This window comes from Struthio camelus, chromosome 12, assembly GCF_040807025.1.
Source record: "Struthio camelus isolate bStrCam1 chromosome 12, bStrCam1.hap1, whole genome shotgun sequence".
In the NCBI taxonomy this organism is placed as follows: Eukaryota; Metazoa; Chordata; class Aves; order Struthioniformes; family Struthionidae; genus Struthio; species Struthio camelus.
The window spans coordinates 10,157,756-10,171,905 of record NC_090953.1 but is presented as its reverse complement, the minus strand read 5'-3'; positions in this window follow the sequence as shown (position 1 = coordinate 10,171,905).

The following is a 14,150-nucleotide window of genomic DNA, read 5'->3' as shown; positions in this document are numbered from 1 at the left end:
TTCATAATACTCTTTCTAAGATGTCTGCCTCTTTTTATTGTTATTCATCAGGACTGCCACTTTCTATTCTCTTCCTTTCTCCTGCACAAATATGTCTTTTAGGAGGCAATTATATATGCTTTTTTAATACTCTTAACTGTTATTGGATGCCTCTGCGAAATAGTTGTCAGATCTCTTACAAAAACCTAAAGGATTGCTGTTTTGCTTAGAGTGTTTTTTGCTTATAATAAATCAGATTAACAAGACTAACTAAGTGCAGTTTAACTCTTCCCACTGTGACTTGAGACGTTCCCAAACTACGTGTGCTGCACTTTTCAAGCTGTGCCAGCTCTTTTTACCCATTAAGTGAAAATGAATTAGGAGACAACTTCTCTACAACACACTTTCTTTCTCAAATCAGTATGAAGGCTAAGCACTGCTTCTGGCAGTAATGTCTTACCATGCATCTTTTCCCTCGTTATACTGAAGCTTACTTAGATCAACAAAAGTGGTTGGGAGCCCAAAGCGAGGGAGTTTTTGGGTGCTCAAGTTCAGTGCAGCTTTCCTCAAAACTCCGCTCAATAAGTGCAATTTAACTGGCAAAGTCCTTAGGTACCTGTGTTTTGCTCCTGCATTAGCTGAAGGCTGCTGCCACCCTGGCAGGGCAGTTCAATACCTTTCTGGCTGAGGTGCTCGGCTTGGACAGCCTCTCTTGTGTCCCCTTAGCTGCTGCACACGGAAGTGTGCACCGAGCAACCCAGCACGTTCACCAGGGTACACCACGCCTGTTAAAAAGTGCAGCCCGAGGCCTCAGTGTCACCCCAAAAGGGACAGACACAAGTTATTCGGGAGCTGGGAGAGGCGGGTTTGAATCCCCTCAGCCACACAGGGAATTGTCCCCAGTCTTTGCCGTCCTGGGCTGCAGCTCAGACCATGGCAGCAATTGCATCTGAGAGCAGCACCTCCACCTCTGGCTCCAGCCGTGCTGCAGCAGCACAAGGATGCATCGCTCTAGGCCTGGGATGAGAAGAAGCACCCAAATATAGCAATGTAAGCACCCAAAATTAGGGACTTGAGGCTCAAGAAAACAAGGAGTCTGCAGAAATATCCCTCTCTGGCATTTCCTATGGGCAGGTCTCTGTTTGGCAGGCTGGAGATCCTTCTTGAGGGAATCCTACCTCACCAGAGTCCAGCCCATTGCAGGACTCTGCGGTGCAGAGCAGCAAGGACCCCAAGGATCCCGGGGCCCTGGCTGTGCACAGCAAGCTTACTAATTACAGCTAAATTTGGCCAGCCCTTTGCTTAGAAGAGTACTCATAACTTGCACACAGTGCCTAGGGTATTTAACATTCCTTGATCACTGAACAGCACAATTAACTTGTAACACTGATTTCCTGAGTTTATAAAAATGATAAATAAATCAATATATAGCTACCTGTTCTCATCTGTGAAAATGAAGAGCGACATCACTGCACTTAATGGCCTGAGATGAAAAAGAGCAGAGAATCAGAGCTTAGAGAAGGCACATCATTAAACACATTACTATCACTCTGGTCTGGAGAGAGGCCAGTAGAAATAAAATAGAAATAGTTAATAGCAGGACTCCAATTGACTTGAATGGGGCCAAGATTTCATCCTGCCTCTTTCGAAATACAGAGCTCAGACAGAGGAACAAAATACCTGCAAGATTACCTCTCCAGAGAAACATTGCCTTTATATATATATATGTACATAGAAATGTGCATCCATAAGAAGACGGCTATACAAAGCTTAGAACTGGCATTTTCAAACAAGTCAGTCTCACTGAAATTCCTGATGGATTTGTGTTCCCAGGTATTCTCCCAAAACACATGCTGCTGTCAGCAGGGTAGCGAAAGGGAGGAGAAAGCACAATCTATATCTTAAGTCAGATGGATGTCAGAAAATGAGCTGGCCAAGGAACAGCAGAAGAGAAATGGGGAATATGATGGAAAACTATAAATCTGTCCTCTGGCAACCTTGGATGTCATGATTGTCAGACATCCTCTAAGAGAGCTGAACCTCTAGTTTCCACTTTTTTTCATTGGAATTGAGAATTCAAATTCATGAAGTGGACTGAAAACCTCAGCCAAACTCGTACCACCCCACCTAGGCTCAAGTATTCACAGGGCTCTCGCACTATGAATCACAGCGCTAAATGGGGTGTCCATGGACAGTGCTGTCATCTCTGTCCATTGTGGCTCTGTAGCTCAGCTCATGGAGATGCTCTGGGGAATCAGAAATCAAAAAGTTGCTATGCAGGAAATTTTGATAAGTTATATTAATCCCTTTGCCTTTGATTGCAGTCTGACCAATGACATGTGAAATTGCTGAGCCTATAATTTAACATAGAGCAGTTCAAATGGTGGACACAGTTATACTAGATCCAGGCTGCAAGCAGATCCTGCCTCGACCTTGCCCAGGTCATGGCCCTGTGATACCTCCTGTGCTCGCATGGGCGATGCTGCCCATCTCCTGGAAGCTGAGCCCAAGGAAGTAAGAACAGTTGGGCAAAGGGGAGAAGGTGGGAGTAAAGCAACATGCTCCCCGTTGGCTTGCCTCTTATTCTCAGGCCTCTGAGGTCAGTTGCAGGACATCTTCAAAGGCGGTACCAGATTTCTGTTACAGCGGGAACCCATCATTTGTTTCCTAAACTGCATAGCCACAAGCGTGAAAAACAAGGATGAGAATAAAGTGATATTGACTTTCTAGTGCACTTTTCCAAAATAAAAATTGGTGACTCATTACTGTCATCTAAAACTTTCGGATAAACTTAACAGCAGCTGCAAAATCTTTTCCTTTGGGCATAGAAATCTAGTGAAAAGGTAAACTCAGAAAAATACCACTTTACTAAATAATCTTTCAAGGGCTTTCCTATGCCTCTCGTCTCTCACCGAGACTATTTCCTATCACTTGGGCAATAATGGTTCAACCACCAGTAACGAAACTGGTAAATGCTGTGCCATGCTTCCAAAAATGCTCAGAGCTAAGCCTGGCCATGAAGAAGCTCAATGAAAATAGGAGAGTTAGACTAGCAGGTCATTTGACCTATATATATATTTTTTCAATATACAATTGCAAATCTTATCTTTTCTACACATATGGCTCCTGTACAGAAAATGTTCTTTGCACTGAGGGAACCTCCAGGGGCATAGCATTAGCTGTAAGCAAGTAATGCAAATACTGAAATGCTTTATCACTATAACAGAGTCCAAATGCGAAAGCAATATTTGATCCAGAGATATTTTTCAGCTTTTTTTAAAAAGTTGACGAAAGGCTTCTGTAGGAACATCCAAATAACAAACAGTACAATTTAAATAACAACAATTTACTGACAAAATACAGCCAACGATGAGGTCTGGTCCTCCAAAACTCAATTACAAGTCTTGGTAATATTTACCATATTTTCACACTTTCCCTTTGAAAGTACTGCCCCTTGACCATGAGTCTTCAAATAACCCATAAGTAAGCAAGATAAAAAATCAAAGCTGGGGAGAACGGAGGCAGATCTACCTGAGAGAGAAAGGATGCTACAGAAAATTGGAGGCAAGAGGCTATTCTGGGATAAACTTACTATTGTGTTAGTTGCACACATTGCTGCAGAACCACGTGTATTCGAAGAAAGGTAAGTTGCATCCATGAACATAAGATCAGGTTACTCATGTAGCCTTTCCTCAGGAAAGTGAATTGTTGACTTGTTTGGGAAAAAAAATGCTAATGCCCTGAGTAACCTTGTCTGGTCTGTCTTGAGCAGGAAGTTGGGCTAGAGACCTCCTGAGGTCCCTTCCAGCCTGAATTGTCCTATGATCCTATGAAAAGTCATCAATGATGTATTTTGTCCTGAAAGATGAGACATTACCTGCCCAAGTCTGAGTGTATGGTAGGATGAGAGTCAGGGCCTTAAAATCAGGACCTGTATATCATAAATTAGTATTTACTTAGTGCCCATCAGAGTGCTTCTATATAACCCATCTTCCAGAGCATTTCAGTGCAAGCTAAGGAACTTTAAAGAGCAACTTGGAGCAAGAAGTAAATATTGCAGAGACATGAACTGCAGAAAGTCAGAGGTAGCTAATGCTAGACAAAGGGACAGGGGATGCAATATCTGGATCATGTCAAAAGTACCAAAAGATATTTAACAGCTTCCTCCGGACAGCAGTACAAGGTGCCAATTCACTACTGCTCCTGAGAATGTATTATTGGTTTGGGGGCTGCAATGTGAATTCCCAGTAGATGTTTCACGCTGAGTTCATACATATGATGATTTGATTGAACCTGGAAACTCAGCCAAAACTGCTGATTTTCATCCAATTACGAGGTAAACCAATGTAAAATCCAAACAGTGTCTGGGAACCTGAGTCAAAGGTCTGAATTTATAAGACAGAACAAACCCAAGGGAGTTTCCTGCAGTTTCAGGTTTCCCAATATTTCTGACACTGCAGAGAGAACTTTAGATCTATTTTTATAAATCTATATCTTCTTATTATTTTTAAATATCCTTAACATCCCTGTGTGCTTTGGCACCTCTTAGGCAGTTTCTATTACCCATCTTAGGAGGTTTCTATTACCCATCTAGTGCTGCAAAAAACTCTGCTGAGTCCAAATGAGTTTATTTGAAACTCACCTGGTATACCTTGAAGTCTGCCAGCTCAATGATAATTATGAGGGCTGCTGTCTTGTCATTCTTGGCTGCTTTTGACCTAGTCAGAATATAAGACTCACACTGTGCATGGTTACTGAAAATTAAACATATATTGATCATGCCAATTAGACACCCAGGACTAATCAAAGTGCAGTGAGCTATCCATTCACAGATTAGCAAGCATATGGTAAACCTATACCTTTACTGAGTTAAACATTTTTCTTCTGGTGCATGTGGCCATTATTTTTCCCTCTCAAATTTTGGTCTACATCTGAAAATTGCTGCTTATAACATCACTCTGTGGTCTTGCCAAGTCTCACTTTCTGGAACTAAGCTTGCTTATTGGACCAACTTTCCCAGGCGCTTGGCTTATGACTGTTCACTTTCAAGGTATTTTCCTTTTGCTGAACCATCATTCTGTGCACAGATGAAGTCAATACACCTCAGAAAGGGCTGTCTTATTCTGAGAGCTTTCCTTGGCTTAGGATGCTGCCTAAGCTCTTCAGCGCATCTGTATTTACTTCTGAACCACTGAGGGGACTCAAAGTGTGAAACCCTTATAAGTGATTTTCTAAGACAAACGAGTTGTCAGCTTTGCTGTTAACATCAGTTTTGACAATCTGAGGTGCAGGCTGAGCTCTTACCTTGCTTTTAGATTATTTCTGAAACCCATGGGCAGTGTGTCAGGATGTCCTACCTGGATAGGCAGCGAGCCTGGGTCGTCCCACTAGCAGGTCTCCACATTTAGCCCCTTGGAATGCACCATCACTATTTATCACATGAGAAATGACACTGCCTTGTTATTACTGCAACTGGCTGACTTGGTAGGCTCAGAAGAATGGCTACAAGCTACTCATCCCTTTAAGTATGGTGGGGAGTGACAGAAGGAGTCACCCTATTCTTAGCTTTTGTCCGATCTCGGGAAACAATGACGAGACATTCACTGAGATGGGCATATTAGAAATCCGAAACTGCTCCAAGCCTAAATGCATTCAGAAAATTCTTAAGTAAGTAGTGTGTTTCTGCTCTCTGAAAACTAACATGGTTAAAGTATTATCTCTTTGGAAGAGGATTAATCTCTTATTTGAGATCAGCTAAAAAAATCAGGGTATAGAGCTGTGCTGTTTGTCTATAAGCTGTCAGGCCTCCTATCAAAAACTATTGACCCTGCAGGCCAATTTCAGCCAAATGTGATAGAGAAAAGCCAAATAGGTAGAAAACACAGGGGGAACCAGGGAGGGGGCCATGCTGGGAACCCAGAGCACATTATTCCTTATGCAGCTCGAAAAGACAGGTTGCTACAAGAATATGGCAGTTTAAGTCAGTTATTTGTTTGATTTTTTAATGGGCATTTGTGTATGTTCATAGGCACCCAGGTGACGATTTTGCATACCATGAAGCTGAATGTTGAGCAAAGCAGCTGCAAATATGGAAACTATTCATCTTCATTTTTGCTTAAAACACTCCCAAAGAGCTTGCTGTCCCTTCTACTCGCTTTCATTCTTAACTCTCCAGCCACAAGACAGATCCATAAACGACACACAAGAGAAACACTTCTGAAAGTGTTTAAGTGACTTGGGGGTGCTGTAGTACTTCTGAAAACATAGCTTATCAGCATCTGCATCGAACTCCTTGAAAAAAAAATTTTCTTTACTTACTCTTTATAACCCACTATTTATTGAAGCTGTTGGCATTAACTATAAAATTTAGCAGATACAGACAATTATTGTTCTGTTCTTTAAAAGCACTCTAGACTAGACTGCCTCTTGTAGCTACCAGAAGACAGCAAAGTCCTCATGCTCTACAATGAGCCCTTGGAAGCAGCCCGGAGTTTATGTTAGGGGAAAAACAAGAGCTGCATGGCAGCCATTGAGAATCATCATTACTTCACCAATTTCACCGATTTACACAATCATCTGAGGCATTAGCATGAAAATCCACATAGTGGATGAAGAAGAAGGTCATTACAGGAGAGAATAAGGCATGGGGGGAGTCAGGAGGAAGGGCTTGGGAATAGATGCTGTTCTGTAAGAAAGCAAAGTGTTGGAGTCCAGTACAGTCCTTACTACACTTCAAAAAATAGCTGTGGAAAGAGTCAGGAAGAATCAGATAGAGGCGTTTGTGGTGACGGCAGACAGACACAGGGGTGGATTTAAGAGGCAATATAGCTAAGAGACAAGACATTTAATTTAGCCAGAAGGAAAATCTACAGTGCTTCCACCCTGCTGTTATAGCTCAGGGAAAACTCTTCAGCTATATTTCAGCCTCTTCTCTTGACCCTTTCTGTCCAGAAGGATACTAAAAGCAAGAACCTCGGAAGAAAGGTCACATCCTTCCTTTGACAAAAACCTGAAGATCAAAAACCCAGATCCTTCTGCTTCTGACCTAAGCCTTTGACTTTTTGGGTGTGCTGGGCACCAGCTAAAGTTTGTGCTGCAATAAGCATTCCTGTGAATTTATTCAAAACTTGCTTTTCCCTCCTGCACTTTAAAAAAAAAAAAAAACTTAACTGCACTTCCATGATACTGTGAGAAAGGTGAAAACAAACAAGCAAAGAACCTCGTTTCCACTAAGTTTGGTCCTCATGGGAAAACTCAGCTTGCTGACCAGATAGCTGTGTCATTCCTGAGGACGAGGATGCAAGAGAGCAGAAACACCCAGCTATGTCAACATGAGTGAGGATGAGGGGGTGTCTTCTCACATCTTTCTATTTCTGGGCAACGAGAGAAGAAAGAAAACGTTGCTGAGAGCAGGGCCTTACCTCGTAGCGGCAGCAGCACCACGTCACTTTGGGCTGTGGTCACCCGGCCCTGGGAGGGCAGCTGTTTCCCACATCCTGCTGCACAGGTGGGCTCCACCAGCTCACGCCTGCAGGAAGCGGAGGTGGCCTCGCTCTTTGGGCCACTTTCCGGGCAGGTCAGCCTGAGCACATTTCCCGTAACCAAACAGCATCTTGACTGGGGTGCCCTGGCCAAACCAGCGCTCTCCTGCAGCCTGCAGCAACTCCCAAAGCCCTGGTTGAGCCTCGGCCCCTCTCAAGTCAAACCCCATCCAACTCCAACCTCCCCTTCTCCTCCCCTGTGGCTTTGCACATCCCCTCCCCCTTTGGACCATCCCCTCTTAATCCAGGTGATCACACTTTAACGTCCCCCTATTCCCTCTTATCTCTTCCTACCTCTGGGCAAATCTATAGAAAAGGGCATCTGACCACGTTAAGGTAACAGAAAACATTTTGGAGTTCATATCTTAAATAAAACTTTTATTCAGTGAACCATTTCTTAATTAAAACCCTCACAGGAGCAGGTGATTGTTGATGCTGCCTCACGCATAAAAGAAAAATCCTAGCCCATGTATGTGTGTCTGCTTAGAAATGTCTGCATTGGGGAGAAAAATGTCAACCAAATAAATAATGATACTAATGATACTAATGATACTTTTTATTAGCATTTAAAAAATCAGAAAAGCTATGTATAGTCTCAGGGAATATTTAAAGCAAGGCCTTACAGTATGGTACATCTGGAGTCCAGCTGCAATGTACCATAATGGTGCAAGGTGATAAAATAACAGCTCTGAGCTAGGAGACTAGGGTGTAACACCGACTCTGCAGAGCCTTGCTGGTGGCAGGGAACAGATCTAAGCGAGGCTCAGCAGTCTGGCTGGTGCTCCTATTTTGCAGCCTGGCTGTAATTCCCCTGGTGCCCACCGCTCCCAGTGCCTGTCGGGGCCCTCCACGGCCACTCCGTGTTTCCACTCCCTCGAGAAAGACATGGCTATCCATTGCTGGAGGTCTCACCCAAAGGTTACAAAAGGCAGTATCTGCTTGTCGGAGGTCTACTGGGAAGTCTCAGGGAGGGACTAAAAATGAAGCTAAATCCACATGGTTGATGCCAGTATTGAATCGAAGGTGATGAGCAAAAGACAAGGCCAGCAGGACCCCATCTTGCACAGTGTGAGATGGTGGGGGGTGAAGTTACTGCTGAAGTTATTGGCAAAAAGGCCCTCCCTGTTGACTCCAGGATTTTGGTTTCCAGGCTTTGCTGAGCTTCACGCTAAGGGGCCAGGCCGTTGCTGCTGGGCTGCTTCACTCACTGACGTCCGGCTGAGGACAAAGTCAGGACCCTGAACCAGAGCTGCTCTGCAGCGCTGCCGGCAAGGGGGACACGCAGGCTGATGGGGCACCGGCGGCCTTCCGGTTTTGTGCCAGGCTTCAGGAAATGAGAGGCCTCTTAGGAAAGCAAAAGGTAATATACTGGAGGAAAATGTTCGCAAACACGTGCATATTGGCAAGCAGTAGCTCTTAAAGTGCCTACATGATAACTAAGGACAGCAAATTAGGTAGAGAAATGCCAGTGTGAGAAGCAAAGGCATTTTTAGCTGTGCAAACAGCCCTGTCCCACCTGAAGAGCGCAGCAGCGGCAGATCCTCTCCTGCAGAAAGGCAGCAAGAGGAATCAGCAGTTCCCCAGGCTGAGGGAAAGAATTATTTTAAAGTAAGAAAAAAGTAGTTTAAAAAAAAAAAGGTTGACTACCCACACAAATGGCAGAAGACCGAGGAAAAGCATACACAGAAGAAAATACTGACTTCTCCACAACTCTGTTTGTTTGTAGCATTGGCTGAAAACTGCATCCCTAGGCTTTGGGCAACGTGGTTTGGGGTCTTTTTGTCTTAGAACTTTGATGAGGACTTTAATAGTTTCCAGAGAAAACCGTTGACTTTGGTGAAAACTGGCGTTTTATTGAAAATCTGGAAGGACTGCTGTGGATTTCAGTAGGCTTTTACTCACAAATGGCAGCACATGACAGGATTCTCGTGTGCTTCCTAGGTGGGAGGAGAGGACCCTGAGAAAGTTGTGTCAGGGGGACCACCTATCACATTTCCATCACACAGGGAGGTTGCCCTGCTCTGGGGCAGATAAGCCTGTTATGCATGGCCACATGGAAAAAAAATACTGGGTGGGGGAGCAGAGAGGAGACTCTGGGCAAACACAGTCAAGAGGACCACAGACTTCCCAAATATTTTGTCCTGCAGCCAGCGAGGCAATGCTGCAGCTCACAGTGTGGTCACAGGGCAGTCCTGATGGGCATCTGCACCCGGTGACAGTGTCCACTGTCCATAATCACCACATCCTCCTCATCTATAATGCCCTTCTAGATGCATTGGACTCACCTGCTGCAGAGAGCAAGGAAGTTGTTAAATCCAGTTTCCTCCTTTAGCAAGGCAGTGGCCAAACGCAACGAGTATTTGATAGAGTCCTGCAAACAGAAGTGATCCGTGCAGCACTCTTTGATGAAGGCAGCTCTAAGCAGCAAGCAAAACAAAGATAAAAATTATCAATGGAGGGAATTCGTGGAAGTTTTTCCATCTCCTGACATGACAAAAGGAAGCACCTTCTGTGTTTAAAAAAAGACATTTCCTGATTGCAATCATATGAGTCAGAAGTTCATAAGCTTTTATTAACAGCTCAGACAAGAAAACTGAAGTATGTGATTAGTGAACGTTACAAAGGCAAATATGAAATATCATATCTTTCCAACAACACATAAGCACATAAAGCTAAAAAAACCATTTTGTGATTCTGGAAGTACAGTAAATTGAAACGTATTTCAAAGGAATTAGCATGGCCAGCCTAACGCATCTTAATGTGTTATGTCAATGAATTGTACGGACAGAGAAAAAGGAGCGAGGGTTTAGCTCAAAGGAAACCAATGCCTCAGTTTTTCCTGCTGTGCGCCACAAATCCTCTTATTTAAATGCAGGGGTAGTTAGACTAGCATTTGCATTTTCTGTTCCTAACTATTTGGGCTGGGGCATGTTTCCCATCAGAGTGCGGTATGTGAATCATACCGCATATTAAAACAAGGCTGTAAAAACAGAAATTTTGCAATTCAGTCCAAACTGAAGAAAAATGTTAGCTCTCTTCTGTCTCCTCTCTTTCGGCCTCCAGATGTAGGCAGAAGGAAGATTAACTTGAAAACTGCAGAAGGTCTCTGTGTTGTGAACTGTTTGAAATGAATCTTACATGCCTTTGCATATGCTTACAATTTAAAAATAGATCTATATTTACACTCAATGAAAAATTTGCCCAAATGACTATCAACATTTTTCATTTGCATAAGTTAATGAATAATATTACTGTTGTGTAACGGATTAGTGCATTCTTGTATCAAAAAAATGCTTTGGCAATACTAATTTTTCACATTGTAAAAAATGGTTATTTTTGGCAGGACAATTAGCATTAGAAAAAAGATTCAGTGGGGTTCTGACAGTTTCTCATTATCAATAAATACTAGAGTCTCAGATTTTAAGACCTTTGCCAATTATTGATAAATTCTACCGATGAAGTCCGCATCTTTAAAGCTTTAGACCCACCTTCAGATGCAGTGTGAAAATTAAATCTCTGAGAAAAACTTGTCGGTGAACAACAGAGACACAAGAGGAAAGGCGAACAGGGAGGGGAAAGACAAACACACATTGAGAAACTGGGATATTCTCCACAATGTAATTTGCTGCACTTCTCTTGAACCCTGCAGCTGAGGGTTCATTTGCACTGGTGTGTTTATAGCCACAAAATAAAATGTTGGATTCCTGTCTCTACAAATTGCATTTCTTCTCCAGTGGCTACTCCTTCTGTTTTGGTGCTACAGCATTCGAGTTTACTGACATACTGCCAGGGAGGATGTTCTGCTCCACGCTTGGAGGAACAATTGTCTTCCAGCTGGTCCATGGTCCACCGACTGTGGTATCCTCCAACGATACAAACCCACTGGGAGGCAGTTTTGCTAGGCCCTTTCTAAAAGGATGGTTCAAACTCTCAAATTCATGTTTGGGCAAGAGCTTTTGGCCTCAGATCTTCTGTTTCTGCACTTATTTGAATGTGTGGCTCCCACGGAGATCTTAGAAATTTACACTGGCCAAGTGTTGGGCTTTGCTGTAGGAATTTATGGTGGTAACAACACCATAAATGCTTTTTTTTAAGCACTGTTTATTACACATTCTTATCAGTCTCCTCACCTTAGCCTTTTGAAAGGAAAAGGCTTTGTACAGAAGCATGACAATGTTAGGCATGCTGGAATAATCTTTCTAATTGATCTTAGAAGTGGTGGGCAGTGATTTCCCAACTGATTTTCATTAACTGAGCTCTTTGTTATTGCCTGGGTGTGAATTATGAATATAACAGTTTCACATGAGTGTACCTTCAGTTCAAACACAGTTCAAACACAATTTAATTTGCTTCAGTAAAGAGATGGAAGAACATAGTTTTCAGTAGCATTTTTTACCAAGTACTGGCAAACCCTTGCGCGTGTTAATGTTTGATAAAAATATGTATGGAGCAGATGCAAAACACTGTCATAAGGGCAAGGCATTTGACAGGTGATGCAGAACATAACCAGTACTGTGTGACAACCACCATTCCTGCAAACTCAGTTCACAGGCATGGGGAAGGGAGAGGGGGGACCTGTGCTGTTGGACAGGTTAAATTTTGACTATCCATTCTATAAGAATGGCTATTTTGCCCCAGGAAGGCGGTCCAAAAAACCCTGCAGAATAACCGGATTACACAAGTACAAGCGGATTACATCTTGTACTGTGGCTGAAGTTATTACCGTGGGAGTGTATCAATAATGGGTAATTTACTTCATTTTACAAATTCAGCCAAGAGAATGGAAAATTAGATGCTCTTATAGCTTATATATGCTAAAACCTGCAGTTGTGAGATAGCAGTTAAAAATTCTTGCTGCTAGATACACTGGCTTTCTTTATTCCTTTTGTTTATATATGTAACCGACAGGCAAACAAGATTAGAAGCCACTCCATTAAGCTACCAAATAACCATAGGTGTGTTCTTCTCCAGAGACAGCAGAAAACATCAGCAATCTCCTCTCTCACACTGTAGTTCTGTGGTTGCTTTAAAAATGGCACCACCAGAACAACAGTTCCCATCGTGCCCCTGCTCCATCTGGTCCCACCACTTTGTTTCAGCATAACCATCCCTACAGCTGCATGGCTTAGCAAAGCAAGGGATCTGGTCTGGATTAAATCTATCCTGACAAAACCCAGCAACAATGGTTTATGGTGATGGCAGCCCCAAGGCATCAAGAAATGGGTTATTCCACCTTGAAACAAAAACTTTGAGGATTGTCCCAAATTTATTGCAGCGCCGCATTTGCCATGCGTATAAGAATTAGAGTTTTCCATTTAAGCAAGAAATATTATTCCTTCTGTGAAAAAACCTCTAACTGTCATTGTTCCTAATTGTCGTTGCTACGGATTCCATATCAGGGCACTCATTTCCAAGTGCTGTGGCAAATCTGATTTGGTGTGAATGAGCACACGTCTTCTGGGCTTGCAGTGCTGGTGTTGATTTTGTTGGAGATGTGCCTTCGCACAGCATGTGTCACACGAACATGAGACTGGGGAGAGGTTGTGCCCATCACCCACTGCATTCACTTGCTACTGCAGCTACCGTGTTATAAAATCCAGACAGCTTCATCCATGGATTTTATTGGGTTACACGAAGGAATGCCTTCCAACCATGGAATCGGATGGCAATACAAGTAGTCTGAACTGAAAGAGCAAACAGAGTAGGTGAACAGGTCAGAGACGCTTTTTCAGACAGTTGTTTTTGCTACATTACCGCAATGCCATTTTTCTTCTCCATTGGACTGTGCTGTTATAACCTTCTCACACGGGGTCGTTTTAGGTCTACAAGAATAGTGATTAAAAACTGAGGGGAAATACTTTTATATCTCATGTAGGAGGACATGCGTAAGCAGAGATGTTTAAGGAAAGGTTAGAGAATGGTACAAGAAGAAAACATGAAAATAAAAAGGTGTCCCCATACATCTCCTTTCCCTGTACTTACCACCAATACAGGGAGCGGCAAATCCAGATTATTCAGCTTCAAAGAGCTGAGAGCTAGGATGGAGGGGGCACACGTGACTGAGCGTATCTCCACCAAGCGTGACCCACTCTGCCTGACCCGGCTGGTTTCAGCTGTGACGGATGGTGATGCAGCTGCTGCCAAGACTCTCACGAGGAAGATGCCAAACAAGGACCTTCCAGAGGTGGTGGAGCACAGCGTTACTCATCCTTTTGTACTAACGTGAAGTCAAAAATTGCCCCATGACCTGGGCCTGCAGAAGAAAGAGCCGTCTCATGAGATTCTGGCTCAGGCAGTCGCTGGAGCACAAAACATAACCTGCCCCCACGTCCTCACTCGTAACTAGCAATAATAGTTACACAGGTTGGGAAACTATTCTGCCTTAAATTTGTTCCTTTGTGAACACACCTAAGCTCTCCCATTTGTACTCCCTTGGTGGTAGATGCGCTCAGGTCATTCCTCCCCACATCTATTTTCTCCCCCGTTTGCTCTTTCTGTGCCCTCATGACTGGCTACTGCCCGTGGCTTTGCCAGCTGCTCTGTGGAGACCTGCCACGCGCAACACCACATGCATGGGTCAAATAACCAAGGTTAACAAGAACTCTCCAGGTTTTTTGTTTGTTTATTTTA